The following is a 5,885-nucleotide window of genomic DNA, read 5'->3' as shown; positions in this document are numbered from 1 at the left end:
CACCGTAGATATTGGTCATAATGTGATAATGCGTCATGCAGATCAACTGGTAGAGTCGAGAGCAAGGGTCGAACCCATGGTTGTGACAGAGACAGCTGTGGAAGACGTTCATGAACCTGAAGCATCTGCCTCGGCTGAGAATGTATTTGATGATGATGACACCCAATACATTGACAACCAACTAGAGGAGGCACCTCAACAACAAGAATCAGAGACCACTGAAAGGCGTTATCCAAGCCGAATCAGAAAGCCTCCTGAGAGACTGAACCTTTGAACTGTTATACCTGAAGTTATATATGTATATATGTTATGTTTATTTGGGGATATGACTGTTAAGCTAAAAAGGGAGGATTGTGGTGTATGTAACCTGTTCCACCTTAAGAGAACTTAAGCCTGGTCCACCTTAAGAAAGGTACTACTTTCTTTGGCTGCTGTATACGTAATACCGGTGGTGACCACACCGGTATATAAGCACAGTGTAATAATATTGTATTCAGTATAGTCCGACCTCCAACCACTAAAGACCTGTTGAATTTACTCTTGTGGTCTGTGTAGTAATTCTCACTATAACACACAGACTTAACAGGAAGCAGTGCAGATTCACCAGAACAATACCGGGGCTACAAGGGTTAAATTATGAGGACAGGTTGCACAGACTGGGCTTCTATTCCCTCGAGTATCGAAGATTAAGAGGTGATCTAATTGAGGTGTTTAAGATGATTAAAGGATTTGATCGGGTCAATAGAGAGAAACTATTTCCTCTGGTGGGGGGAGTCCAGAACAAGGGGGCAGAACCTTAAAATTAGAGCCAGGCCGTTCAGGGGTGATGTCAGGAAGCACTTCTTCACACAAAAGGTGCTGGAAATCTGAAACTCTCTCCCCCAAAAAGCTGTTGAGACTGGGAATCAATTGAACATTTCAAAACTGAGATAGATAGATTTTTGTTAGGTAAGCGTATTAAGGGTTACAGAACCAAGATAGGTAGATGGAGTTAAGATACAGATCAGCTATGATCTGATTGAATGGTGGAACAGGCTCGTGGGGCTGAATGGCCCGCTCCTGTTCCTATGTTCCTAGAGGGCCCAGCTTCAGCCTGCACCATTTCGGCCTGGGCTGGCTGGCGGAGTGGCGGGGGCAGGAGCAGGAATGCTGGCATTCTGAGAGAGGACAGCAGGTTCGTGTTCCATGGAGCTTCTCCCTGTCTCCCGGGGCGGCGCCTCAGCAATCCTACTGATCTTCTGGAGAACAGATTGCTGGAGTGCTGTGAGGCCCTGGAAGCCCCTTTTGAAGAGTGGCATCCAGAGCCACGATGGCAGCAGGCTGAGCCTCCAATGCAGTACTCAGATGGAAGCTGTTTGTGCTGCAATGGAAGCTGTGACATCGGCCATCGGATGCTGCCTCATGGTGGGTTCTGACGTAAAAGAACTACTGGGCACTTGGTCTAAGCGTTAAAAAAAGCTTTAATCAACTGTTTTTTAACATGGAGGTCTAGTTGTGTCCTTCACTAGTTCCTGTTAAGAATGTCCTGCACAAGCTGGGCCCCTGCCCGAGTATTTGTACTCTCCCTGGACAGTGCCACCAGCAGGCTGCCCAGTATTATTACTTAAGTCATTTTCACATGAACGACAAGATTCATGTCAGGTTCCACAAGTGTACTGCTGGAGGTAGCCATCCGTTCCATGTTGGAAAGGATGGGCTCCAAGCTCTGCACAAAGCCCTGTGCTAAATTGGTGCCGGTCTCCTCCATGCTCCTTGACGTTGAGTGCAGGCTTCCTGGCAGGGTTTCCAGTGTACCAAACAATTGGGTGTGTAGACCCATCAGCCTTCTTCTGTAGCCTGGCCCATCAAAGTCATCATCTGAGTCCTCTGCAGCAGAACCATTGTGCGACCTCGCCCTCTGACAAGCTGACACCTGCGCTATCCTTCCCCCCACCATCCCCCCCCCCCCACCCTGGCTCCTGCGCACTTGTGCCCAGTGTTTCACCTCGTGCAGATCCCCCCTCTATCTAAAATACGCGCTGTGTCAGTATCTCAGCTGGTGGCTGTGAGTGTAAGATCAAGTGACGGTATCTCTTCATCATCGCTCCCTTCTTCCTCCACTGACTGAGGAGCTCGCACTTCTTGGGGCTTTGTAATGAAAAAGGGACAAGGGTTGGGCTGCGGTGTGGGGAGATGGAGATAGGAAGAGGTGTGTGCTGACACCATCTGCAGCTTCTCACTCAGAGAGTGTGGGGTGAGGGAGAAATGAGGAGGATTAGGTTTGCAGGAATGCTGATCATCGATCCCTCCAATGTCACCAGTGGCTGCGGCCTCTGCTCTGCCCCCTCCCATGGTGGTCGTGACAATCTCCTCCAGGGGGTGAGTATGTGAAGCCCCGCGGCTTCTCCACCAGGTGCAGTCTACTGCCTCCTGTTATACACCACCTTCTTCTGCAATAAAGAGGGAAGTGCAATATGTCTGGGTGATGAGGCTGTCATGGTTGAAAAGCTGCCAGTGTGTGTGTGTGAGCTGTGAGTTGTGGGTGTGAAGTTTTCTATCGTGCTGAGTGTGAAAGGGTGATGCCAAAATATCAAGTGGAGTATTGAGTACTGAGTGACAGAGATTGTAGGTGGGTGGGGAATAGGGTTGTATGAATTCAGCAGTAGATGAGGCATGTGGTGCAGCTGTCATGAGATGCAATCTGAAGGTTGATTTTACCTTGGCAACTCTTGTCAGATCATTGAACTTCTTCCGACACTGCATCCATGTACATGCAGTCACTGCCTCCGCATCATGTGGCGTGAATGCTTCCTGCACCCCTGGGGATAGAGGATGTCCCTCGACCTCTCCAGCCCCTCCCCCCTTCCTCACCAGATGAAGACTCCTGCTGGCCTTCCTCCTCCTGCACCTCCAGTCCTGTCCGTTGATTGATGTTCGGGAGGATGTGGCATGTCACTTGATCTGGAGACTCTGTCTGGCGAGTATTGCAGGGAATCTCCACACCTGTTAAGGTCCCTGAACCTCAACTGCAGCACCCCAATGGCCTGCTCTGTCATGGACCTGGTGGTGATGTGGCTGCTGTTGTACCTGTCCTGCTGTGGAGTGGTGGGGACCCGAAGAGGTGTCGCAGCCATGGTAGAAGGGGGTATCCCTTGTCCCCAAGCAGCCATCCTGTAAGACTGGTGCCAGGGCGAAACATGGGAGGGGGGGGGATATTGGACTGGCATCGTGGCAGCTCCTTGGGTATCAGGCACATACCCGCAGGAACCTCTTCTTGCGGTTACACATGAGCTGAACGTTAATGGAGTGGAAGCCCTTGTGGTTAACAAAGGCTCCTGGCTGGTTGGGAGGTGTCCTGATGGTTATGTGAGTGCTTGTGGGAAGACCCTATATTTTTGTCAATACCTCAGGCCAACCTTCCTAAAGCATCTACCGCGCAATCAATCTTTTTCCGATGTGAAGCGGTCAATAGGCTCATGGAATGTTATGGCACAGAAACTAGCCATTTGGCTCATCAACTCTCAGTTGTCAGAGCTGCACACCCCAATGCTCTTTCTGTCTGACTGTTGTCACCAGTTGGGAAGGGATGAGTGCAGCTCCAACAACACTCAAGAAGCTCGACACCATTCAGGATAAAGCAGCCCGCTTGATTGGCACTCCATCCACCACCTTCAACATTCACTCCCTCCACCACCGGCGCACCGTGTCTGCAGTGTGTACCATCTACAAGATGCACTGCAGCAACTCGCCAAAGCTCCTTCAACAGCACCTTCCAAACCCGCGACCTCTACCACTTAGAAGGACAAGGGCAGCAGACGCATGGGAACATCACCACCTACAAGTTCCCCTCCAAGCCACACACCATCCTGACTTGGACCTGTATCGCCGTTCCTTCACTGTCGCTGGGCCAAAATCCTGGAACTCCCTTCCTAACAGCATTGTGGGTGTACCTACACCATATGGACTGCAGCGGTTCAAGAAGGTGGCTCACCACCATCTTCTCAAGGGCAATTAGGGATGGGCACTAAATGCAGGCCTAGCCAGCGACGCCCACATCCCATCAATGAATTAAAAAAAAGAGATATCTCGACTGGCCCTGGCAAATAACACATTGGTCACCTGCCTGATGAATTTGTGGGTGGCTGACTGATGCACCCCCTCGATATATCCCCTGTGGCAGCCTGGAAGGATCCAGAGGTGTAAAGGTTAAGGGCAGCGGTCACTTTCAGTGCATCAGGCATGGCATAACCGTCAGGCCCAGCTGGCAGAAGGTCTTTCCAGATGAGTATCCAGAGGTCTGCGACCACCTGCCTTGACAATCGGAGCCTCCTGAAGCCCTGCTCCTCTGACAGGTCAATGAAGCTGAGCCTCTGTCTGTACGCCCTGTGTGGTGGGTAAGGCCTACTGTGAGCTCGGGCCCTCTGTTGCTGCCTTCTCTGCGACCCACCTGAAGCTCCGTCTTCAGCACATCCTTGCTGCTGGTGCCAATACAATGCAGCTAGAGCAGCTCCCATCATCACATTCTCCTTATTTTTACAAAAGAATATCAAAATCACAACCCAAAGCAAACAGTGATCCCAGAATCGCAGCCCGCAATGAGCTGAAAGAGCACCTGTGAATGCAGCAGCTTTATTCAGATCGGGTTCCCTTCAGCTCCAGCACTCTGATCAGTCAGCTCCCAATCCCTCAAGGTTCCCCGAGCGACCCGCGGAAAACCTGGGCTGTGCTCGGTGAAATCACGTCGGGTCCTAATTACACCGCAGGACCCCGATTTCCTTACCTGGCGCCTCTCTACAGCGGGTGACTTATCAACCCAATACTCACCGCCGTTAATACCGAATCCCCAGGGAACTCGGCAGGGTCACATTTCCGGGATTTGAACCCCTCGCCCGACCCTTTGCTACCTGTCTGGGGAGGGGGGTTAAAACCGATGCCTAGATCACTCGTGCAGAGAAATGGCAACTGAGAGTTGATGAGCCAAATGGCCAGTTTCTGTGCTGTAACATTCCATGAGCCTATTGACTGCTTCACATCGGAAAAAGATTGATTGCACAGTAGATGCTTTAGGAATGTTGGCCTAAGGTATTGACAAAAATATAAGGTTTTTGGATGTTCCTGAAAGATAAGAAGGGCAGTAACAAAGTGAAAAGGTTTAGTTCCACAGCATGGGGTCAATATACACAACAAGCTTTAAGCAGTTAAGGCAACTAATGCTGTCATGTAACGTGACCTGGTTTCATACTTGTAAGCAGGAAGTGGACGTGAGTCTAGATTCGGATCAGCCATGATCCTATTGAATGGCGGAGCAGGCCCGAGGGGCCGAATGGCCTACTCCTGCTCCTACTTCTTACACATCACCATCCAGGCATAAACAATCAGAGCCATCAGCCTAGATTGTCCAATCAGCACCCTGTTAATGCTGGCAGTAACCCATGTAAACAAGTAGATTACTGCAGGTATTAAAATATCCTCTGTAGGGAGAACTTAAGCCATTATAATATGTCTTTGTTATTGTCTTTTTTTTTGCCCTTGTCTTGTCTCCCGCCACAAACCGTGTTCCTGAGCCACCAATTCCATTCCCCCCCCTTGGCCGCTGTCTGAGACTGAACAGGACTGTTCACAAACCTCAGCATCCTGTCTGACCCCGAGCTGAGCTTCCGACCCCATATCCGCTCCATCTCTAAGACCGCCTACTTCCACCTCTGTAACATCGCCCATCTCCCCCCCTGCCTTTGTTACCTCCAGACTCGACTGTTCCAATTCTCTCCTGGCCGCCTCACATCTTCCACCCTACATAAACTTCAGCTCATCCAAAGCTCGGGTTCCCGTGTCCTAACTCGCACCAAGTCCCATTCACCCATCACCCCAGTGCTCGCTGACGTACACTGGCTCCCAGTCTGGTAAAG

Source organism: Somniosus microcephalus, chromosome 14 (assembly GCF_052327205.1).
Source record: "Somniosus microcephalus isolate GS21.2 chromosome 14, FLI_Smic_1.0, whole genome shotgun sequence".
Lineage (NCBI taxonomy): Eukaryota > Metazoa > Chordata > Chondrichthyes > Squaliformes > Somniosidae > Somniosus > Somniosus microcephalus.
Note: the sequence above shows the minus strand (reverse complement) of the source record.